Source organism: Notolabrus celidotus, chromosome 6, assembly GCF_009762535.1.
Source record: "Notolabrus celidotus isolate fNotCel1 chromosome 6, fNotCel1.pri, whole genome shotgun sequence".
Taxonomy (NCBI): Eukaryota; Metazoa; Chordata; class Actinopteri; order Labriformes; family Labridae; genus Notolabrus; species Notolabrus celidotus.
Window position 1 is genome coordinate 28,508,359 of NC_048277.1, and position 25,778 is coordinate 28,534,136.

Sequence of the window (25,778 nt, forward strand, 5' to 3'; positions counted from 1 at the left end):
TGTGTTAAAAGAAACCAAAGAAAGCACATGTTTTAAAGAAAATTCAGGAAGGGAGGTAAATTATGACCTTAACTGCATCACAAATAACTCACATTTAGAGGGTGAAACCAGGGAGTTATTGGCCCTTGCTATTGATAAAAAAATAATGGCTGATTAATGATCTTCTAATTTGCTCCTAATTAATCCACTTGCTGTTTCAGAACTGTTTTCTCCAATAAACAAAATGTTGTTTCTAAATGACACCTAATTTGAAACAACAACTCAGACGCGGTGCTCAGATGGAAGAACAACAGGCAGTGTGTTTGTTTTTGTGACAGTACAAATGTCAGTAATGACGTGATGATGAAGAAATGATGGTAGAAAAGAAAAGAATCACACCAGAGCTGACCCGAGTCTTGGCAACATGATGACAGTTACAAAAAGTTTGAAGTTTGGACAGAGGGACTCTGGAGAGGGCAAAGCTTTTTCAGTGTGATGCCAGGACCGACTTGTCACTTCACTTCAGGAGGTTATGACAACTATTGGATGCACAACTGCTTCACAGAAAACAAAACACAGGGGAGGAATGACTCAAACCCTGTCAGAGAACCTTTCCACTGCTTTTGTCAGTCCAAAACCCTTAAAGTAGGAAAAGATGACTCCTGACTAAATTTCAATAATCACCCTTACAAAGAAAAGTCAAACAAAAAAGAGGCATTCAAAGTCAACACTGAAAACTCATTTCTTTGTGTACTCTTAGCAGACATTGATTTAGTGTCTTAATACGCTGCTCAGAACAACACACATCCAAAAGGAGATAATTCAAATCATAAAAGCAACAGTAGCAATATTACTTAGTTCACTATGAGGCTTGTTTGTTTTTTGAAGGAGAAAAATGATTAACCAAATAATCAGATGGCTGATCAGTTCATGATTGAATCTTGTAATAGCTGATGTTCAGTGACACCCCATTTCTTGAAGATGAAGTTTACAGATTAACAACAAGCAACACTTCCTCAGAAGCAATTAGGAGGATACGCTCAACCAACAGCCACTCGATCAATAAAAAGAACGCGGATCAGAATTATATTTGTATAAAGAGGTGGAGGTGGTGTATTATTACCAGCTCCATCCCCACTTAATGGCCTTATTCCTAACACAGGACTTCCACCAGATCTGTGTCCGGTCTGTCTCCGATTTGCTGCTGTCTGGCTCCATGCTCTCTTGTTCGTCAACACCCACTGGTTGCGTTTTCAGAACGCAGCACGGAGTAGGACTACCGGACAGCTGGAGTCATGTGACCGAGGTTTTCCCGTGATAATCACTAAATGAACGATTATCCGACTCCTCTCTTTATCCCTACTTTCTTTATTGGACTCAGAAAACCACTGACCTGATGATTCAAAGCCTGGTTAAGCTCAAAATGATTTTTTTTTTGTAGTTAAGTTAAAAACCATCTAGCAATAACAGAGTGTTTTATTCTGAAAATGAATCAGATGTTTAATTTGGTTTTGGTGCCTGACTTCCTGTCCCGCTCCATCTGCTCTGTGCTGATTAATGCATCGTGCTCAGGTATCTGGCAAAAATAAAAGTCTTGCGTATCTGATCTGGGGGGCTCCGACCTGCTGGATCAGAGACGCAGAACCTATCAGTGACAGATCAGAGATGGACCGGACACGTATCTGGTGGAATTTGGCCTTGAGTATCAGAAAATACACAATAAATAATGTGAACCAGAAACATTTCAATATTTTAGATTTAACAAACCTGTCCTCATGTTTGTGTTTCACTTCAGAAGCCTAGAAACACCTGAATGACTGACATCTCATGGCACATACAGGTCCTCTAAAGGTGTTAAAAAAACAGAATGACATAATGTATTTATTAATTTGTTTGATTTTTATTTATTTATTTATTTTTGATAAAATCCAACGCACCAGATCAGTTATTAATAAAGGAATCAGGACGGACAAAATGTGACAGGAACATTTCACAAGCTGACCGCGAAATGTACAGACTAAACTGAAAAATTCACTCCTCTTCTTCCTTTCTGACCGTTTGAATATTACCAAAGCAAAAAGCAAAGATAACGCCTAAGTGATTCAAGAGTCATTTGATGAAAAAAGAAGGATGCAAGTGTCTATTCGCAGCATCCATCAAGATCCAAGGACATGCAGTGACTTGCAGGGATTTGCAAAAATCCCCATGCCCCCTCTGACCTCCATCTAGTGTTCTTAAGCAGGGCCCCTGAGAAAAGCCTGACAACAACATTCACTCACTTTATTGCCATGGGACCACATGGCATCAGCTGCAGGACACTAATTCATAGCTGGAGACGTATTTTGCATAAGAACCTCAATTCATTCTCAAACCGTGCAATGATTGAAGATAACCCAGCTGAGGCCAGGAAGAAAGAGAAAATACACTTAAGTCTTTTTCTTTCCAAATGTCATTTCCTCACACTTGGACAATATGTTACAAAGCTAAACCCAAATCTTGTTTTTGTGAAGACTGAGAGTCACATCTGTATCAAATACCCTGCAGGTTTACTGGTTGAGCGTGTAAGCTGATCCTCTACATTTATGGAGCCTCCTAAAAGGATTCAAAGAAATCTCCCAGAGCTTGGCGGTAAAAAAAAGAAAAAGGCCACAGAGTCAGAAAAACTCCTATCATCTGAACGTCTTAGAGGAGGGAGAGGAGGGTGTTTAACGGAGAGAGGAAGGATGCATTGTTTTAATATCATCCTTTAGCGGGTAGAGTTATGAAAAGGTGATGATGCTCACATTCATTTTGAATATTAATTGGTAGGGAAGCGCTGTTGTATCGGTTGTACATCAGTATCCGCAGATAGTTGCCCTGTTGATAAGACATTTGCTTAGCTCGGTTGAAAAATAGAGAAAAATATAACAAAGAAGTCTCATTAGAATTAAAGAACGTAAATAAATCAGTATCTGAAAGGCTATCAGCTAGATTATTTGAAACATCAGTATCAGCTGTGGTTAGCTCAATCAATGCATCTCTAATAATCAGCCCAGATGATGCAAGCAAGAAGCTTTAAAGGATCCTGCACCTCAGCACAGACACTAACAATCTCAGTGTACTCACTCTCATACTGGTGAGTGGATCGAGTTGGAAACAAGAAAGAGAGAGTGGGCAATAACATGGCAAAGAGCCAAAAGTGTGACTTGAACCACAGGCTGCCGCTCGAAAGACTAAAGCCTTCATACATGGGGTGTGTGTTGAGCTGAACCATCGCCCTGATTTCAGAGTTCTCTTCAGTCCAGAGAGGATTCACACCTGGAGGTAAACTCCCCAAACAACGTGTGAATGATGCACTTACTGTATGAAAGACATCAATGTGCCCACTGTCTGATGTTCAGTCATCGGAGGTTTTATCTTGTGACTAAGTGCCGCCAGCAAACAATTTCTGCTGCTTTGCATTCATTTCTCATGACCCCATTTTCCAAGAACATTTTCAATCCACTTAATATTTCATGAGGGCTGTAAGTACAATGTGTAATATTTACTATGTAGCACTGTGGGTGAGAGTCATAAAATCAGCAGTTCTGGCAAGAATTACATCACAGCTCTGTTCTTGATAAATACTATCACTTTTATGATATCTTCCTGTTTTTTTTCACATGCTGAAGCATTTGAAAACTGATTTAGATTGGCTATTAAACTCTGAAAGTGTTTGTCTGTGCACTGATTGTTGGTCTCTGAGGGAGAGCAGCTCAAACAACAGTATTTGGATGATTGCTCTGGATCCGAAATGACTACTCTAACTATGCCTAGTACAGTTATTTCCTGTAAACACTCTGAAAGTCCACATGGCAAAGCACAAACACACATTCTCACAGAGCATTATATTGCTTCTGTCCATACATCTTCCTGACTGAACATCAAACAGCCACGTCTACACACATTATGCCTCAGGCCTCTCTATCCATCCACTGACAGAAACCACCTCTTATCTAAACCCCATCCTCCCGCAGTATCACCGGCTAACTGAGATGGCTCAGCACCCACAGAGCTCCACGGGAGAACCTTTTCCTCACGCGGTCAGCGGGCCATCGTGCAGCCTTGAGATGACACGGCCATATGTTGGTCCTCTCTGTTTCACCCGCTCAGAGAGTTTCTCTGTCACTTCATCTGTGGTGTGACTGAGGATTTCTGTCACTTCCATGGTGTTGTGACTGTCTGTCTGTGTGACTCATGACATTTTGACACTTGATCAACATTACAGAGGAAGCTGTCAAGTTGGCCCCGGAATCACCTTTAACTGATGTGTGTTCTAATTGATCCAGCGTTTCACGTGCATATTGACACCACTGTGCAGTGCACTCAGGGGAAACCCTTAAGCTCCGTCTGCCATGTCACATCAGGACTCAGCAGAGCAAAGAGGATCTCAGATACACCAACTTAAATATACACAGGCTGTGCTGACACTTGAAAATCAAAGTTTCCACTGACAATACATGTTTTTTTTTACACCTCAAAGCTCCTGTTAGGAGTTTTTTGCCAGTTATGAAACAGACTAAAATACTGATGGTTCTTTATGACCTCCAAAAGCATCAAAGGTCATCAGTGACAGGACTGAAATTCCTATATTGTGATATTCAATGCCTGAAACCGCGGTGAGGGGGTAGGTGCCAGTCGTGCAGCTGAAGAAACTTATTTTACATTTTCCTCAGTAAATATTCACAATGAATGACATGTTTGATTGTTAAATCAGCAGAATGAGACTATTTATCAGAGGACACTACTTAAGCATATAGAGGACAGAATAAGCAAAGACTGCTTTGTCCACAAGGGGCCCCAAAAGTGACGCAAACCAAAAGTTCCTCACATGAGCTTAAAGGTACCAACAGTTCCAACTAGTTAACCGTTTCAGATTCACAAAACCTATCTTTAAAATATGTTATTTTTAATCAGTTATTTAGATATCTTTCATGTAAATCTGACCAAGTATAAACACTTCTAATGTGTATTAACACAGCAAAGAGATGGCTATTAAAAGACACAATTCCCACGACGCCCTGCAGCTCTGGGACCCTTAACCCACTCATGTCATGTCAACAAAATGTTTGTAGAAAAAAGTTACTGAGCTGATGAAATGACGGTATTATTAACCACTAAATTCATTTGTCATTGATTTATTGTTTAGCTTTGTAAGAAATTGGGGTAATAAAAACTGACACATCTTCCTCTAGGTCTGTGTATCTCAAATGAGAGTGCTAATACACCTAGGGGTTCTTTGGAGAACTGCAGGGACTGAACAATGGGGCATCACCATTTCCAGAGGATCTGCATATCACTTCTTTACATGTTAATGGAAGTGGATGCAATTTCTAAAAATTACACTCTGGAACCCCTTTTTAAAAGGTTGCGTTGTCAGTCGCTACATATGTCATTTTCATGTAAATAGACGGCTGAATCATATTCATAGTTTACTGATTTCTAGTGAAAAAATTACCATAACAGCAAGCCTGAGAGAACTGCAGGACAAAAAAACGTGTCGAGCACTGAAAAAGTGAAACTGCTTCGGTTTTGTACGAGTTTTACAAGCTATAAAAAAAACCTGCTATTGATGGACACAGGTCCTTAAACACAGATACAAGTCATCTTAATGAAATCATGGCAGCAACACAGCTCATATGTCATTAAAAGGTTGTGGAAAAATGGAACCAATCAAGGAGAGTACATTTTAATGCCCAGTTACATCTCTCTCCGGGCTTTGTATTGGAATTAGCCAACGGTAAAATACAGTCAATGCACCTCATCAAGTGTTCTTTAGTTACATGTTGTTGTTTAGTAAATCCAACACTGATGGTGCAGCAATATAAAATACCTAATATAAGTAAGGGATAATGTATGGTTAGCAGGTTGTTATGAGAAAAAGAATCCCGACAGGGTGAGACAAGACCCCGATGCGAAGCCATACATTATCCCGCTTATTACCCCGCTGCTGTCAAGGGGTTGTCACTGGTTTGTCAAAGGGTTTTGACCAATCAGAATCAAGCTTCTTACACAACCAGAAGTTCAGTAAGAACGCCGGGTAATAAAGGTTTTAGTACTTATACTTTACTTTAAAGAAGCCTCTTTTGATCATTTTGTTTTTTCTTTAAAGCAGTTATTTCTCAAAGCTATTCAGTTTCCAGTGATATCAAAAAGGAGAGTAGGGATAGTATTTCAGAAGCTTGATGCAGCTAAATTTGAACTTGATAAATAACTCTTATTAATCAGTTTGGGGGAAATTGTTCAAGCATTCAAACAAGGCTGCAACTTTCAATCATTGTGATTATAGCCTCATATGCTAATCATTATCTCCAGTGACTGACAAGCAGTTTTTACGACAGAAAAGCATTAAATAAAGGAATAATTATATTCCTTAGTTATCATAAAATACTGTTGTGTCTTTTGAAGAAGCAGATATCCATGGACCATGTCTGGTTGTTTGTTTTTATTATTATTATTTATTATTATAACCTTTATTTAACCAGAATATGCTCATTAAGATTAAAAATCTCTTTTTCAAGAGAGTCCTGGCAAAGATAGGCAGCAGCACAGTTACAGAGTTACAAATTTGCAATAGACATAAATACAAATAGCAGACGTATACAACAGCTACACAACAGGTACCTCCAGAAAAACAGCATGTCACATTTAAACAAAACATCTACAGACAGATGCTTCAGCCTCCAAGAAAGTTTGGGGGTGTCACATTCCTGGTTCGAATAATAACCTTTGGACAGCCAGTGCCAGCAGAGAGGAGGCTAGTTGAACTATCAATAAGATGCTAATAAAGTAAAGACAGGAATATGGAGCGATCTAGTGTTTGCAAGGGAGAGAGAGAGAAAAAAAAAGAGAGAGAGAGTTTTAAAAAACCATTAAACGCAGCGTGGTTTCAGTCATAAGGAAAGTTGAGCGGTGGACTAACAGGAAGTCTTTTCCCTCCAGAGGAAACAAAGTCTCGTTACTGTAAAAGCTCCTGACCTTGTGGCTTCTGTCGGGAAGGAATGCATGCAGAGGAGACACGGAGAGATAAACAGGAGCTCATACAGTATAGAGGAACACCCTCCTCTCTCTCTCCCTCCCTCCCTCCCTCCCTCCCTCTCTCACTTTCTCTCTCACTCGCCCACTTACTCAGTATCGTTTCATCTCTCTCTTCCTCCCTCTCTCTCTCTCACACACTCTCAGTCGCTGAGCTCTGTCGGATGGGGATACACTGCCAAGGAGGACTTAGGGGGGAGAAGAGTGTGTTTCTTTTCTTCTCTGGGTCTGTTTTCTTTCTCTTCCGCCCGGCTTCCCTCCCTCATGAGCTGTTAACTCCAGCACCGGTCCTTAGGATGAGGAGGATCTATTTGTGAGGAAGACGCAACAAAGGAAGAGGGACCAAGGAGCAACAGGGTGGCAATTCAAGCGAGCGGGAGTCAACAAGAAGATCTGGTCTCGTTCTCCAAGCGAGGTTAGTGAGGAAAAGCTGCTTATTGGCAAAACTAATACTGCCTGCTGTTACTGTTTGAGCCCATGATCTTTACTTTATCTCTAAGAAGACATTTCCTACTCAAAGCATTTCATATATATGTGTTTCCATCCTTGAGTGCCCATTTAGGCGTGCATTAAATGTCCTCACTTTCTTTCACCAAATTAAAAGTCATTCTGTTACACCGTGGACGTATTCTTACACACTCAGTCTCCACGATGGCTTCAGAAGTTTCACACAACATCAACACAACTGTGTCATTTCCCCAAAGGTAATATCTCAGGTAGCTTCTCAGCAGTGAGTGAGCTTCAGGAAAAGCCAAGGACAGCTTCGCTCCCATCGCTCGGCTCTCCTCAGCTTTCACTTCACTTTGCACAGGAGGCAATTAAGAGAGATTGGCAGCCGACTCTGCCGGTAACTTGGAAACAGGCGTGTGGGAGACGAGCGGTGGCACATGATAGGATTTTAGAGGCTATGAGGAGGCAGAGGAGGAAGGAGATTCCCTTTGTTCATTCACACAAAAGCTTGCTTCCTCTGTGACAAACCCTGCTCTCGCCTGCACGTCTTTGTGAAAACTGGCCCAGGGGCAGCCCGTGGGAGCTTTTATGATTTTTGCATGACAGTGAGTATTGTTTGAGTGTGTTTGCTGTAAACGTGTGTGCACAAAACTGTGTTTGTGCCCTGTGTGCATGGCTGAATATGCAACCAAGCATGCTCTCGAATTAAACATCTCTCTGGTGTTTATTGCAGGTAGCGCGTCTCCTAGGTGAGCTCTAACGTTTAATAAACACAAGTGGAAGAAACTGTTCAAACGTTAAACCAGGCGGACAAAAGGAGGGTGAGAAAAATTAATGAAAACATAACAACCTGATTTGAAACCCTGTGATACCTGAATGGAGAAGTATGCAATTTACTGTAATGAATGGATGAGCGGATGAGTAATTTATACAATAAATGAGCTCCCTCAGGACTCTGCCTTTGTTCAGGCTGTGTTTACTTTAAGCATGTGATCGAAAAATCCAACAACAGAGACCTTTCCTCATTGTTTGTCACAAAGCGTCCTTGCAGCCATTTTTCAGCGTGGGTAAGATAAGTGTGCTCGGAGATGCTGAGGTTGCCCTCTGGCTCCTGAAACAAAGGCCTCTGATGCAAGTTTTTCATGATGGCTTGTTCAAAAAGGTGGTTAGAAAAGGACAGAGAGTATCCTGTTCTCAGTGGAAACACAGGTGGAGGTACGTCGGGTCATTTTTCAGAGGTGTTTTGACACAAAAGGAGAGATATTGCACAAGCATAAGCCGTGTTATCTATTCATTTGAGCGATAGTGAAGTGTGGGTCTATTTTCAGCAGGTTGTGTTTATAAAGGAAGAATTTGCTTTTAGCTGCAGATTAGCGCTTTGACCGTCCTTGCTTTGTGTTTGTTCTCTGGACTGTATTTTTCACACAAGCGCTGCAGAGCAGTTGGATCTGGCCGTCAGTCATAAGTAGAAGACTGTCTCCTGCATCACCTTGTTCCAGTCACAAGCACAGCCGGTGTTCTGCCTCACAGGGACAGTTACACTGAGGCCATCAGTTGCTCTCTGACTTTCCCTACTAAGAGGAGTCATTGACATTGAGGCAGTGTTAATGCCTGCATGGTGCACACAGCATACACAGTGACATCCCCTGCCAAGAGCATGCACAACGGCAGATAACACATGCATTAGACCCACACTCGTACACAGAGACACACACTCACACCAGGGGGAAGAGGGTGGAACAAGGAGAGGCGTCGTGACCGGTGACTTGGCAGAGGCCCTGAAGGTGAAAATTCTGAGTTAGGAGCATTTCAAATTCAGAACAGATGATCAAACTGGTGTCGAGAGCCGCGGAGTTGCTGGCGGCACCAGATGCAGACAATCTTTTGGCAGAGGAAGACTTTTCGGTGCTTGATTTTCCAACATAAAAGTCAGAGACGCAGAGCTGAAATTAATACAACTGTGGATTCGTCATCTCACGGACGCTGGTTCTTATCACGCGCCAGATGAGGCAAAATCTCACAACTTTACCGAGCAGGGTTTCCTGCACAACTATCACTGCTGCACACCCAATGCAGACATGTATCTACACTTACCAGAGTGCAGAGTGTGTGCGTTATTTATCAGAACCTGACTCTGTTAGAGGGCCTATCATTGCTCAAGTTTATGCTTGGTTTATAACACTAAGTGAAGACAATGTCTGACTTATTATTGAACATTTTTTGCACCAAGTAATTGTATTTAGTCTCTAGAATGAAAACTAAAACCTGCAGAACTAGTTCAAACTTCATTTTTGAGTTAGAAATCTGAAAAAGGGGGTGGCATAGGGTTGGATGGGGTAGGGCATGGTAGGAGAATGGCAACCTTAAATACTAAATACTGTATGAAAAATACTGTGGCAGTATTTGTTTACCTGCAATGTGTGACTCAAACAAAAAGTATTATGGTGAAGTTAATGGAAAACTCAATAAAAACTGTTGAAAGAGAAGTCCAAAAAAGGTCAAGCGTAAAAAGTTAACACATTTCGACTCAACTGACGAAAAAGTCTGTGAATACCTCACAGCTCACAGTTGTTGAAGCTGTGATGGACACAGTAAACAGAAGGTGCGTTCAAGAGGAAAAATGAAACAGCTGTGGTTGTTCTCTCGTGTTGATCTCAAACAGCATCTCAAACAGCATCACAGCCAACACTGATGAGTTTGGAGGCTTGGTGGTGGAAACGTTTAACTCGTATTCATGTGATATAGCTCATTTACAGCCTCAGAATGCATTTACTCTAAAAATAATCACATGAAGAGGATTTCTGCTTTAATAATCATCTTTCTTAAAAAAAACATCAGTGTTCATAAATATTTTGTTTGTGACAGAAGTTGTTTTCTGTGAAAAACCAAACTTTAATAAATAAATTGGCTTTTTATTCAGGGAACCAGAACAATGCTCATTTATGTTTTGGCCTGCAAGAAACATCACCCCTGCTGTACTCTGAGTAAAAGACAAAGCTACTGAGAAACAAGCTCTTTATCTCTTACTGTACGTCTGATCAGAAGACTCACTGAGCATCTGTTACTTAATAAATAACAGAAATAACTCTTATATAAACACATAGCTGAACACCCACTGAAATCACAAACAGATGCATTAATTGTGTATTTGCATTAAAAAAATAAGAGTGCATAGAAACATCCACATGAACGTCACAAACACATACATGAAGAGGAGATGTTGACATAGTTAACATCTGATTGGCTCAGACAGAGTGTCAGCTGCTTTTTCTTCAACTAAGGAAGTGACATTAACAATGAACACCTTTTTTTCCTCTGCTAACAATGAGAATATTGACATTTCGATGACATGAATGATCGGTTGCATCATATCCTCACACCACCTACTCCAGGTGATCCTGATCGCAGCATCTTATTGGACCTGAGATCAGAAAAAGTGTTCACAGTCTTTCTTCAAACTGCTCCAAGCTTCAGATTATTCTGCAGGTGTGAAACGCCCTGCAGAAAAAGATATGATGAATAGATGTTTGATTGTGCTGTGGTTGTTTGATGCAAAATCCGTCTAAAAAGCAAAAAAAGCACAGCATGGCGATGCGGCTGTTTGCACATCTGAACAGAGCAAAGGCTTTTTATCTGACTTTCTGAGAGCAGTGCCTGCCCTCAGCCCCCACTTACCCCCTCTAAAAACATCATATTGAACAGTTTCCAGCTGAGAGTTTAACTGATTAATAACAGCAACAGCCGCATTGGCAGCCAAATAATTACATTCTCCACTCCAAAATAAACAGCAGCATGCGGCCACGCAGCATGCTCAGAAGTGTCTTGTTTTCTGATCTGTGGTGCAGAAAACTGCATTCATTTTCATTTGGCCTGTCTGTCATCGTGACATCTCTCTCCCCCGGGTTCCCACCAACTTCCTGTGCCTTGGGCTTGTGTGTGTGTGTGTGTGTGTGTGTGTGTGTGTGCACAGTGAGCATTAACGTATGCATTCTAATTTGTGTTGATCCGCACATATGCTTCTCTGATCGTTAAAGAGGCAGAGTAGAAATGAGAGCACGAGTTTGTACAGTGTGAACGTGTGTGTGTTTACAGCTGTGAAACCGAGAATATAAGTGTGTGTATGTGTGTGCGTGTGCATGTCTACAGTGGTGTGTATGAGCAGGCGAGGAAGAGGAAGAAAAGGCAGAGAGATAGAGGCTGACAGAAGCAGGTTGTCTTGATGCAACATTGACGTTGTCTTTGATGTTGGTTTCTCTCCATATCAGATTCCACTGAACAGATGATAATCTAGCAAAGGCCTGTAGAGCGAGTCAGGCACAAACACACATGCAAACACGCACACACACTCTGCTCTTCAGCTGTCGCTCTCCCTTCAAGTGACCCCGTGTGCTTCAGCACTGTAACCATTAGACGTCAGAGGCAGAAAGCCAGCTCGTACTTTGCCTCATTAGACTGTCAATGCTAATATCAGTAGCCCACTCTATATGTTGACTGCGTGCAGCCAGACCTCCAGAGGAGTGACACTTTCAAGAAGCAACAGAAGTAAAGAACCACAAACAGGGCTGCACTTTTCACTTTTAGCATGATTGCAGCAGATAAATAACCATCACAGGTTTTTGCTGGATGTGAATGTCAGAGCAGTACAAAAGAGTAAAGTCTTTATTTCCTTCTCCCCCCTCTTTCTTTCTCTCTCTCTGTATATAGACACACACACACACACTGACTTGAGCTTCGTGGTGTGTGTCTGGGGGAAGGTGCTGGTGTTTATACTTTCTGTGCAGTTCCTGAAACGAGAGGCTGAAAGAATGATCATAATGAACAAGCTGTTGTAATTCAGATACAGGTTCACCCAGTGGCTGTTTTGAATATTAATGCGCTGCGTTTGGTCTGTGTGCGTGAGTATTTGTGTGTGTGTCTGTTTAAAAAGGGAAGAAAAATTACATCGATTCAGACTCCTTTGAGGCATTTGTATTATTGACCCTGCTGAAACAGTTAAATCATACATGAATGATCGTTCATAAGAGGGAAGTCAGTGATTACTTGGGGAAATCAGAGGTCGGGCCAATATTTACTGGAGTGCACCCATTATGCAAATGAGTATCTATGGTTATTGTTCCTCCCCATGCATAAATAATAAGCTCCTTCAGTGCACTGTGTTCTTTTGAATGCAATCAGTTCCTTAACAGTTCTTAACAAGCATAATCGAGGGGAGAAGGTCAGAGGGTCTCCTCTCAGGGGTGATTTGAAAAAGAGAAAACTCTCAGAGCATAACAATACTATTGACATATTGACGGTGAAATCTTTATGCATGGCCCCTCTCCTTCCTCAATGACCCCACTCAATTCTCATTATGCTGTGTACACGGCTCTGACCTGTGACCAGGGCCGTGTTTCCACATGGCCTCCTCTTCGACTTGTCTTTAACCTCCAGTTGACTCGTTCCACTGCAGCACCTCATAGATAAACGTGACGTAAGGACGGTAATTAAGGGAAATTTGTCATGACCAACATCAAGAGGATATTTGGTGTCTTAGGGGTAAATTTAACTATTTTGTCATTTTTTGAATATTTTCAAGAGGTTCAGATACATGAGGATTTTCTTATTTTTATTATTAAACATATAACGCAAAAGTAGTTCAATGATGCTAAAATGCATTAAATATTCTGTTGCAAGCAAGCGTCAACTTCCTGTGTTTGAAAATGAAGCCAGTGCAAAAAACTGCAGTTCCTCAAGTGTCCACTTGAGGCTGGCTCTAAAAGCCAAGAAGACCCCATTAGGTCTTTTGTTAAAATGGACAACTGTACAGCTAAAAGTAAACACGTTTACAGCAAGTTTCCATGTAACTAACTTTTAGGTTGGTACACATTTGTAGCGTTAAGGGACCGTGTCCACTAAAGCATTTTTTTTGTGCTTTTTCTACTGTTGCTAGGTTATAAGAAAGTCATCCCGCAGCACTTTGGTTTCCCTAAGTAGTGACTGATGTGTCTTTTTTAAGATGCTCTGTATGCTTCACATTTGCTTTAGTTCAAATGCATTTCATCAAGAAATTTTAAAAACTATTGAAAGAAATCCTGTCATAGCATTGTTAGCAACTCTAGACTTGGATATTGTATCTCCAAAATACGAGTGTGATACCTTTGTCCTCCATAAGGACCTCTCCCATTGTTGTCCCCGTTCAAAATGTCTCCTTAGAAACCAGTGGGTGACATCATTGAGACTATGTTCATGTTTTATACAGTCTATTGAAAGTAACTGACAAAGTTTAACAGAAGTACAAGCTCCATATTATCATACCTTCACTTTTAGATTTACAGAAAATAAAACTGAAAGTATTCAGCCATCCTTGATGACTGCTTTAACATATGTTCTTACATTTAATTGCTGTCTGAGTTATAGTGATGTTTCACAAATACACGGCTCTGGATTAGTTTGGAGGCCATCTATGGATAAATCGTTATGTGGTCTTTCCCATTACATCAAAAGTATTCTATCTGCTTTATTTATTTATTTATTTATTTTGTTTGGAAAAATATACAACACTTTGATCATGTCACTTTTCCTTTTCCAGTTTTTATATCGAAATACCCAGAAGTAGTAAATCCACCATCATTATTTCAAGGATAATGCATCCATTTATACTCTTAAGCTAACACAGACATACAGGTTTCAATTTCATCTGTAGTAGAACTCATTTAGAAAAATCATCTACTAAAGGCATCATCTGTCTGAACTCAAAAGTACCATTTATATACAGCAGCACAGTACTGCATGTGCACCTCTGAGGGATAAAGGTATCTAATAGATATAACATAATAAAGCTCCTGCAACAAAATAACAACAGAGACGCAGAACAAAAAGAGGCAAGACAACATCAGTAGAATCTCCAGATAAGCTTCACACGTCCAAACCCAAAGCAGGCTAAACAGATTGTTCTTCTCTCAACAACTTCCTTATAAAGTCAAACATGCACGACTGTCCTCCCTCGCCGAGGTGATGAAGTTAGAAAGCAGACGTGAGTGACAGCGCAGATGCTCTGGGAGTGGACGAAGGGTTAAACAGCAATGTCAGACTCATGCTGTTGATTACAGAGCCGGAGGTGCAGCAGAGCCTCTGTCACTTTGGCTAAGCTGTGCAACAGAGAGAAAAAGCTTTTATCACCAGATAAAAGGAGCTTGTCAAGGTAACAGCTTAAATGCATTTACAGAGAGGACAAGAAGTGGCGAGAGAGAGGGCTGGAGGATCAGCAGGGAGTACAACCTCTGGGGTAGCTACAGGGTTCTTGCTTTATTCTAGTAAAGTTATTTTTGTTCTCCATGCATGGAATATTCAAGAGAAGCTTATATGACCAAATAATGAAGTGATAGCCAGTTATATACTTTGTTCTTTCTTCTCTTTAGTCTTCTCCTGAGAGAAATGTAAGGCCCTTTTGGCTATCAAACGCTTCGCTATGTTCATCTGATAGTAGCGTATGTTATCTCTCTGCTTATTGATGCTGAGCACGTCGAGTACAGTGGGATTTTAGAGCTCAGTCACTAAAACAACAGCTGCCTGCTGCTGCAGCAAGAAAACAACGTGATGATCGTGACAATGAAGCAAAATCAGTGAGGTAGATATTCAGGCAGCTAAACAATAAGCCAGGGCTTATTATGAAGCCACACTTGATTTGCTGTGAGGTAGCACTTTGTGCACCTTTGAGTTGTCACATTTTGTCACATTGACCTTTTCTATTTTTAACTCTAAGTGCAGGTCTGTTTTATGTACGTGGGGGTTTACAGACAATTACTTTTCAAGCTTTGAAAAGTTCATAAAACTTTTCTCTTCATAATACCTTGTATCAAAAGACCTTGCTCCAAAAAGACAGTAATAGACCTCCTCTAAGCCTTTTAGCTTTTGAGCTGGTGGTATTCTTTAATAACCTTCATAGGTAACCTGACAGTTAATGAGTTTTAAAGCGGCTTCAAAGAAGATGCTAAATGTGTCTCATTTATGTGATTGTGTACTGTGTACTCTATATGACCGGATAGATCAAGTTAAGACAAATGGGTATATTTTTACGAGACATAGGGTTAGACGATATTGTTATATTATATATAATAATGTTAGAGCTTTCTTCTTTAGAGCCGCCAGTTCAGCTATTCCTCTTGTCACCGTCTGTCACTCTTCACCCGGCCCTGCTTCCCTCCCTCTGAGCAAAGCCAAAACTAACACCCTCCCACCTGCAGCCTCGCCCACCACCCAGTTACAACATGAAGTCAGATAAGGACAGGAGCAAAGCTCCTGAAGTGGAGCTAGTTGGTACAGAGAAGAATACTGACTTGAATATAAGGAGATAGTTTGGGTTCCAAATTTACGACGAACAGCAGAATAATGTTGAAAAAAAAGTTGGAAAAAAAAGTTAGAGCACAACAAATCTCTTCTGCCATTTACAAAAAGCACCACAATGTACGAAACAGGGGAAGGGGTACATGCTGCAACCCAGAGCATGAAGCCTTCACAGCTTTCTGTAATGAAACATGCTGATTAACCCGTGCTGTGCCTCATGGAAATAAAGTAAATAGTGGGACGATGTTACAGAGGCCTACCATACTGCTAAACCATGGAACTGGTCAGCTGTATACAGCTTCTAACAACCTTTGACCACAGGTACCAGTTGCCCAGAGCATTTACTGTGCAAGGGAAGTACTGCCAGAAATGTCCTCTGAAGTCACAGCATGGCACTCTTAGCAAGACCAGTCCAGCAAGACCTGTGAGTCATGTGAGCGTGACAGTACATCTCATAGTGGACTGGGAAATGAGAAGTGCCTGTCTCCAAACCAGCTATCTACGCAAGATCACAAAGGGACGCCCTCAAAGCTGGAAACACAGCCCAACGGGACTGGTTACTATAACAACAAACAATGGGAGTAATATTGTCAGAGGAGAGCGACTCAACAAGAGGCAGATGATGCAGTGTTTTGGTCACAGACTTCATTTGGCCATTAACTGATTCCCCCAAAAATATAAAAATAGATGCCAGGCCGAATTCTTAGTAAAAAGGTTGTTTATAGTGAGATCCAGTTACAGTGATTTACTTATTGACCACAAAATAATCTATATGAAAAGTTTGGGCTAAATAGAGGGGAAAAATAGATGTGTACTGTGCATTGCCGTTCAGCTACAAAATATCAAGGTGTGATTTTTGGTCCATATCGCCCTGCTCTACATCTCCACACTTTCTATACATTAAGCACTGTTGAAGACTTAAAGGTAAAGTGTCTCTGCAGTGTTTTAAGAAAATGCAATGTTTAAAGTTGTTGTGGGCTTGCCTAATCACCCCCCCTCAATACAAGTTTAGCTACATTTTCTCAGGGCTGTAGGCAACCATGTGTTACCCATGTGTGCATCTTTTATTGGGAATTCCCTTTGCCTTTCCGTTTATGATTGGCCAGACGTCGCATGACCATTTTCCCCACCCATCCGCGTAGATGCTCCATTGTTTAATAATAACCGTGGTTCTTTAGAATGCATGGATTCAACTTTTTTTTCACTTCAAGCTCCTATGCTAATTATGAATTTCTCTGTATGACCAAAAAAGTGAAACTAAGCCATTAGCAAAAATATTGCTGAAACCTATGTGGTGATTTTCAATGCCAATAACAGCTGCCACTGGGTTTGTATCTGACAAAGCAAGTGTATGGCAGGGGAATATATAGCGTCTGATTCTTTTTACAGTGAGTTATATGTTTGAATGTTAAAAAGAAGCAGATTTTACATTACCAAAACAACTTGCACATGTACATGAGAAGATCAGCTGTGAGATAAGACACCACTTTGTCCACAGAGTCCCCAGTATTGACTGAAAAAGAGCTCCTCACAGAAGCTTTAATACTTTTCCCATTAAAATGTTCCCTAATGTGAGTTTTTTTTTTACGAGCCTGATGGAGGCTACGTGGAGGCCACTTGGATTGTTTTGTGTAAAAAGGCCACGGGAGTTTTGACCTTTTAATCCTCACTCAACAAAATTCATTCCTGTTCTCTTTTCCTCCTCGTGCATGATAAAAACAAAAACAGAAAGGCAAAAATGTGATAAAGCAGTGTGAGTCTTAAGCAGATTTGAGATTTCGCTCCATAAAGTCCTACTTCACATCAGATAATCCACATTGAAGGGGCTGTATGTACGCATGTGTGAGGATTTGTATGTATTAGAGCTCCAAACACATATGTGATCATTATGATGACGAGGATAATGTGTTCTGTAAAGACTCACTATAATCCATGAGTCATAATGGGCTAAAAATGACTGTAATTCTTGATTCACCATGTAATATAATGGCTCACTATAATCCCCCTCTTCAACAATGACTAATAATTCAAAAAGAGACAATAATCCATCCTCATATTATCAGTGAGAAACAGCAGGTGGCTACTATTGTTCACTTTGATAATACAAAATACATTCCAGTCACAGGACTCAGCTCATTCAGCCTTCTTCAGTCGAGACTTCACAGCATTTAGCTCAAACTTTAAATATTACGGCTTACAGTTGAACTTGAGTGCGGCTAGGGAGCATTTCGGGACACAAGAGGAAGTTATTATTCAGAGAGGAATCGCCAGTTTTATGCAAAGCAAGTTAAGTTCACTCTCCATAGGTCAATGCCGGGACAGCCTCATTAATGAGGTGCAATCCCGCCATGATGGCCAGTCAACCAACACGTCCAATAATGACTGCTGGAACGCTCCACAAACGCTTCCTTGCATTTTAAAGGTTTTTCTAACAGGCAGTAATAAACTCAGCTGCCAACACACCATTAGCGTCTGGACTTGGAGCAGTGTGAAGTAGAACCGGTTCTGAGATATTCTTGGCCGTACAGCGCAAGGTTGTCTGTGACCGCTGCCCCCGTTGACCTCTGGGACCTCGAGGTGTATGAAACCCCTTCCAGGTCTCTGTGGTTTTATCTGTCATGGTTATTTCTGGGTTGAGTTGCATGGGGGCTTTGTGTGAAGTGTCAAACCTCTTAAGACAGATTGTGGTTCAGAAAGGTTATCTGAGGGGAGACTCACACCCCCTCTGTTTTTTAGTGTTCCACTTTAGGATCCTAACATTATAAAAGCTAAAGGAGGGGGATTTCTTTTTCAACTTTGCCTCTTGATATTTTCAGGCATATTCTTTGATCGACATATGTAGCATAGGAACATTTATTTTTATAGGTTTAGTCATTTTTCAGACATTAATTGATCTAACTTACAATATATATCCTTTTCACTTTACAGACACTTGCAAGACTGTGTTGCGTTTCCCTGCAGCTATCCTGTGTGGTGAAGTTTTTGCTAGCAGCCTAATTATTTAGAGATTCTTTGGCTTTCAACCCTGCATGAGACTCTGCTCCTGTTTTAGTGTTTTATGATTTGTTTTTATTTATTTTTTCTATTGTTTTTATTGTTTTATTATCCTGTGTTTTAATTGTTTTATGCCTGCGTTGTTTGTCTATTTATGTACAGCACTCTGTTCCGGCTGTGGTCGTTTTAAAGTGCTTTATGAATACGATTGAGTTGAGTTAAGTTTAGATATTTAAACCTGTGCAAGAGGTTTATTCAGGATTTTGCAACCAGTGAAGATAAAACATTAAAAAAACCTGAAAAAAATTAAGTGCAGAATTGCTATAGTTCAAATGAGAGTAACACAACAAAGCAGAGTGAAAAAATTAAGTATTAAAACATTAAACATAACGTGTACCAAAGGTTTAATGCCAAAAAAAAGATTTTTATGAATTAATTTAGAAATCTCTTGCCATTCAAGAGTTTTAAAAAGATTTTAACTCGTACTTTTCTTGGCTAGTTAATTAATACATTTTTTAAACTGTGTATAAGACGTGGACCTAAGTGTCCTTAAGTTTGGCATCTCTGCTGTCACTCTCTCATTTTTTTGACACCAAAGTGACAATACCCCGACTAGAGCGCGGATACCCATGAGATCAAGTTCAGTGACTCGAATTAGCCGAGACGATGCCAGACGACAGTTAGCGTCACACCTGTCACTCAAAGGTGAGACACCCTCAATTATGCAAAGCTTTAAGCCTCAATTATTTAAAAAGAGCGGCTTACATAAAAGTTATCCCTCCCGTGCAGTTTAATGAATGAGGAAGTAAGCTAATAAGAATTTTTTAAGGCCCAGGCTTTAGAAATGTTTACTTCTGTTGTTTAATGAGGACATCTAAAGTGGGGATCAGTGGGGATTGAGTTTCTTTCAGGGCCAGTATCAAGTTGCTGTTAAAGGATTGGAAGTGTAGGTACTTTTTCACTGGCTTCACATTTCAGCCATGGAGTCTGCTCCTTAGTTTATTAGTTGTAAATACCATGAGATAACTTCAGGATCAGAAATAACATTTGATTTTTAAAGAGACAACTTTTTTGTGTTGTGTTGTTGCGTTGCCTCTCAACCATGGTGGTCCATGAAAGCCGAGAATATTGAAAACACGCCATGGGGGAAACAACAAAGATTATCAAGCTGCTCTGTTTGAGCTGCAGTTTTGTCATGCATTACTGTCCCATGTCATATTATTCTTTTTCTTCATTTTTTAAATTCCCACCAGGCTACTTGTCTGTGGGTGGAGAGCTATTTTAAATCCAGGGGTCAGGCTGATGATGAAGGGAAACATTTCCAAGAGAAACCGGCCGAGCCCAGAGTCGGGTGTTAAAGCAAATCCAAACAAACAAAGCGGCCTTGTGTCTGGGAGATACGGTCTTGTCTGTCTACATAACAGACACCAAACAGTCCACAATATATGTCTCCCAAACCCTGGAGCCAAAACAAGTCCAGTTATTCTTTGTGAGTCACAGGCCCGCTACCAAAGAAAACTGAATCCAAGGGCCAGAGCGTTGATGTGCTGACAGATGAGGCCTCCGTGTAGCCTGCAGGAAAGTAAAACCTTGTTGGAAGGGCTAGTGTTGAGAGCTGCCGTGGAAAGATTCCTGGTAGGTTTCTGTGGCTTTGAAAGTGACATCACTGCCTGAGCTACTGTATCTCTGTGACATTCAGGAGTCAAAACCTAACAACAGCCGAGCCTCTGAGTTGTTTGATCAAAGCAAAACTCTGAATGGTTGAGATGCTCGTCAGCAGCAATACGCTCAAATCAAAAGTAGCAGCTTCTTCTTCTGTCATCTATTTATCTGTCAGTATCTAAAAAGTTTATGAATTATTTAGCCTGCACAATGAGTTGTCAAGTACACATTTAATTTTTTTTAAATCCATCCATCCAACTAAAGCGTATGGGGGCAGGGCAAAATTGGAAGTAGCCAAACTCACAAAATTACGTAGGGTTTCCACAAGATCACGTTGGTGTATCGAAATCATGCAAATGTTTGGTACCTGTTGAAAATATAGGCCTCTATCCATCATCATTAATTATTTCTTATCTACCTGTATGTGATCTGCTTGGACTGGCTGTCCAGGTCAATCTGCTCTGTTCAGCTTTGTGCGGTCTTCGTTGAAAAATAGACTCTGTGCACATCTTAACCAAAGTGAAGCAGGTAGATGCTTCTGGCGCACACCTGAAACACAGGGCGGCCAAGATATTTACTTTTTTCATGCCTCTGAATTTATCCTGCAAGTTTAGCAATCAGACCATCTCCTCACCTATAAAGCTCTACACAACGTGGCCCCCTCTTACCTCTGCGACCTCCTTCATGAATACACTCCCTCCTACTCCCTCCGCTCAACCTCTGCTGGACTGCCAACAATCCCAGCGCCTCGCCTCAGTACCATGGGTGCCTGAGCCTTCAACTGCTCAGCACCCAGACTCTAGAACTCCCTCCCCCCACACATCAGACGCATAACATAACATAATTGAAATCCAAACTCAAAACTCACCTGTTCAAACTAGCAAATTCCCCCTAACTGGACACTCTGCGCTTCACTTGTTTTTATTTTGATCTTCTGTTTTAATGATGACTGCTTTTACTCTCTGTAAGGTGACCTTGGGTGACTTGGAAGGCGCCTCCAAATAAAATTTATCATTATTATTATTATTATTATTATTATTGTTAGACCCTCATGCCCTTAGCTTCTAACCCCACAGGACTATACTAACAGTGAAAACTTGTGAGGAAAATCATGTCATACAACTCAAAGCTCCAGCACAACCAGAGACTTTTTTAACTTAAGATAAAATATGACTATGCTACCTCAGATGTTATATTGACATAATCAATCAACCAACCTTTAGCTTTAGTGCTATAGTCAAAAGTGGAAGTAGCTACGCACTGCAGTTTCTAAAAGCAAAGGCTTTAAATTCATCGGCTTCATTCATTCTTCATCACATGGAAGCTGGTCTTTTTGGTCTGCATTAGAACAGATGAGGCTCTGAAAGATCTTTTCTCCCAGCTGATTTTGAGACCTTGATTGTGTAATGAATTCTACTTATTAGACTCCAGCAGCTGTCTCATTAGCCGGCACTCCCCCGCTGCATGCATATTTTTACAGACTGAGAGAAGAATTGCCCCATTTTAAATTTGTTTGGTCAAGAAGGAATTTCTAAGATACTGGATCACACTATTCAGCGGGGTGTTTTGATGTGTTATTATGACCTCTTTTCCTCTTTCTATATGTGGTTAAAGCTTCAAAATAGTAGATGTATTTTCCTTTCCACTCCAATGTTTGATGGTGACGGCTTATTCAACTTGTAGGAGAAGGAGAAAGGAGAAAGTAGCAACCCAACCCGTGGAGATGGAGTTTACAGATGGATGCTAATTTTGCCCTGGCATCATCAGACCAACAGCAACAGTCTGCAACCTCTCAGATCAATACAGAGCGTTATCATTGGGCTAAATGCGGATTTATACTTCTGCATCGCCCCTAAGCAGCAGGGGCTGACACGGGCATCAGAACCACAAACTTGTGTCGATGTGTCTGTGCGTGCAGCAATTCTCAGCCGAAACCCTTGAGGGCAGCGCGGTCTCTCTGATAGGCAGTCGCCTGCTTCTGGCCCTGCTACGATCTCTGTTTACTTTTCCACAGCGATTCAGAGTGTGTTATGTTAATCTACAGCTGATACATGTTACTGTTATACATGGCCAATGTGCGGCCACTGAGAGGGGAACCCGGAAGTGCTGTAAATGCGGGAAATACAATGCCGCCGAGCGGACCAATCACGGCGCTTGCGGTCCGCATCGATTCTATGGGTTGTTACATTTTGGAGGAGGTGCACGTCAGCTATGTGCATAGGCCTCTGCGTAGGTACAGGAGCTACGGGGACCCCCAGAGTAGGCTACGCCATCGATTCAACTCAGAAGTATAAATCAGCCTTAACTCTAAAATGCTATTGGATGCTACAACCAGGGCAAGGCAGCATGGGACGTATTGGTAGGCCTCTAGGCTAGGTAGCCAGCTAGTTCTAGCAATCCACACATTTTTATCTCTAGTTCAACATAATACAGGAACACTTTGTTTAGTATGATAAAGTCGCCATCACCTATCTGTTGTGTGCAGCTTAAGCAGCTCTTTATTTATCTAATACTGACACATTAGTGATTCAGAACGTTCTTTATCTGCAGCCATCTTTATTGTTAAGAAAAACTAAGCTGGAATCAGCCTCCTCTCAGATCAATGGTTGTGATTGGCCTGAGCAGAAAAATGATGGAGAAAGGAAACTGTGAATTTTAATGGGACCAGACATCAGCCAGTGGAAATTACACGTGAACTCTCTTATTTGTCTGGTTTGCAAGTTTCCGTGATTTTCTGCAGAAGCAGTTTGATTCTGTTCCATTATCACAGCTATCTATTAGACGATTAAAGTAGATCAGAGTGATTTTTCTGGTTTGTTCTGAGAAGCATTTCAGCCAGATACCTCTGTAATTTTCCAATCTGCCTTCATGTACCAAATTGAGGATGAATGAAAGGTGAGACAGAACGGTTTCCATCAAAACGACAGCTCTCAGCAGGTACAAACACAACAAACCAGCAGCAGATGTGTGATTGATTACTTCCTTTCTCTCATCTTCTGCCTGTGTTAGGCTAACAAACCATAACCCAGTCAGGAGCACAAACAGAACACCCAGGCAGCAAGGTGGATTCACGCACAGCACAACACGAGCCCATTATGTTTCCATACTGGCCGAGCTCTCCACAACAAGCTCTATGGCAACCCTGCTGTGTCATTCTGCCTTTAGATTAACTCTGGTCGTTTCCTGTGCTCTAAATCCTCAATGCTAATTGCTACATGTTACATTTTTCCCAGTATCTCCAGTGACGTACGTGTCTCCCTAGCGACATCAAGTCACCAGACCAAAACACGTTTCTGCCACTGAGCTTTATTTAGAATATTAGATCCAGAAGATTTATTCCGGTGGCTGATCGTATAAACCACAGACAAACCTCTGCTCATCACTCAGATTTATGTTCAGTTCTGCAGCTTTGAGCTCTCAGTGATACAGCACAAATGGATATTCCGCTTTTATTACCCTAAAAGTGCCTCATCAGTTTGTAATGGAAAGACGCCTTCTCTGTTTGGGAGTAAAAGAAAGAAAAAGGAAAAATACTTGAGACGTTTTCCCAGGTTAGTTTATTCCGGAGTCACTCACAGATATTTCTTTTGTTTTCACTTTGACTGAGACGATCTTTAACTATTTAGATAGCTCACATCTTCTGGAAATGAAGACTTATAAATCATCTTGTCCTCCTCTCCTGACTCACCAGCTTTTATTATAAAATCACGAGTCGTAGGGGAGCTTTTGCAAATGCTTGCAGGGCAATAAAACTAAACTTGATGTTCATGGGATTGCATTTCCTGCTTACAGCCTGTCTGTATTAAATACAACAAATCAAAACTGGATCAGCATCACGTAGCCCAGCATTAAATCCGGTTGGAGCCTGGGGTTAAAGCTGGCACTGAAGGCCCATAACAGTCAACACAGAATGCATTTTTTACAAGAACGATATAAAACCAAAAGAAATAAATCAGAACACTTACGGGAACTCTAAACAGCAAATAATTTTCCACTGATATTTACAGCTGGTTGAATTGCTTTTGACCTTAAGTCAAGTTGTTTTGTGAGTTCTTATCAACTCCAGCTGTGGAAAACATAATCATTGTCAGAGTTGGTCACTTGCAGTGTTGAATTCTCTTTTAATTGAAATGCTCGGTCCAGTTGGAGTTTTATTTAAAGGTTTAGTTATTTGGAAAGTGTGCCTGGTAAACATTTGTCCCTGGGATAGAGAGCACTGATCCAATCCACTGGATCAGTATCTGGGCCCATAAAAAAAAAGAACACTTGGCTTAGTAGGTCAGGTCTTGGTCAGGTCATTCTTGAAACCAATCCACTTTTAATAAAGTTTCTTTCTCAATGTTGTAAAATTTGGTGTTTCAGTTCCAACAATCCTTTTCCTTGTGGCCTTGTATAGATCCCAATGAATTTGACTTCCTGAAGGTTGCATATTTTATTTATTTTTTATTTTTTCAACATTTTTATTACTCAGCCAACACAGCTATGTACCCATTAGACTCAGAGGCAGAGCTCATGCATAAATATTTCATTAAAAAAGTCCATAGCCCGAAAGAGATAAGTAAAACAAATAAATACAACAAAAAAAAAGAATAGATATACAAAATGAAATAGATAAATAAATCAGTAAATCTAAATAATTTATAGATAATAATTAGAATAATAGAAAAGTAATAGAAATATATAAAATACACTATAAAGAAAAATAAATAAATAAAATAATAATAATGTATATCACAAATCCATCCATCAGAAAATCAATTGAAAAGATATGATGCAACAGGTGCCCACCACATCTGGAAATCATCTGTTTTAACCGTAATCTGGCAGTGATATTCTCCCTATAGAAAATGTCCTTCATTTTATTCCTCCACTGTGTGACTGTGGGGTGGGGTGGGGTGGCTCTAACCAGGAGACGGATGGTGTACTTTGCAACCCAAAAAAGGACCCTCAACAGTGTGGCATGGCCACTGTACTCCTCATCCCCTGGCAAAGGTTGCACATTTTAAATTTGTGAAAAGAGTGCTATTGAGTCATATTAGTCTGGGCGGACACTCTTAGTTTCATTTATCATATTTAGTCATATTTATTATTTATTATTAAATGCAACTGGCTTTGAACCTATGAAGTCAAAGCCCTGATCAACAGTAGTGCAACACTTGTCATAGCACGAACGTGACTTTGCAACTCCTCCTGCATGCTGTGCTTCACTTTCATGAACACTTCACATTCTAAGGGCTGAAATTGACTGACAACCAAACCGCACACAAGAGCTCCCATCATGGGCTCTAATCCTCATAAGGAATTGATCCAACTTTAGT

The 25,778-nt window shown here is 40.7% G+C and overlaps 1 protein-coding gene across 1 annotated transcript in view; it reads left to right on the forward strand.

The window, feature by feature from the left end:
• Positions 1 to 25,778, forward strand: part of shisal1b (shisa like 1b) — a 75,946-nt gene that overhangs the window by 17,687 nt on the left and 32,481 nt on the right. Inside the window, exon 3 of the mRNA XM_034686226.1 lies at positions 7,180 to 7,447. The gene's annotated coding sequence lies outside the window, so the exon portion shown is untranslated. The remainder of the gene's footprint in view (positions 1 to 7,179; positions 7,448 to 25,778) is intronic.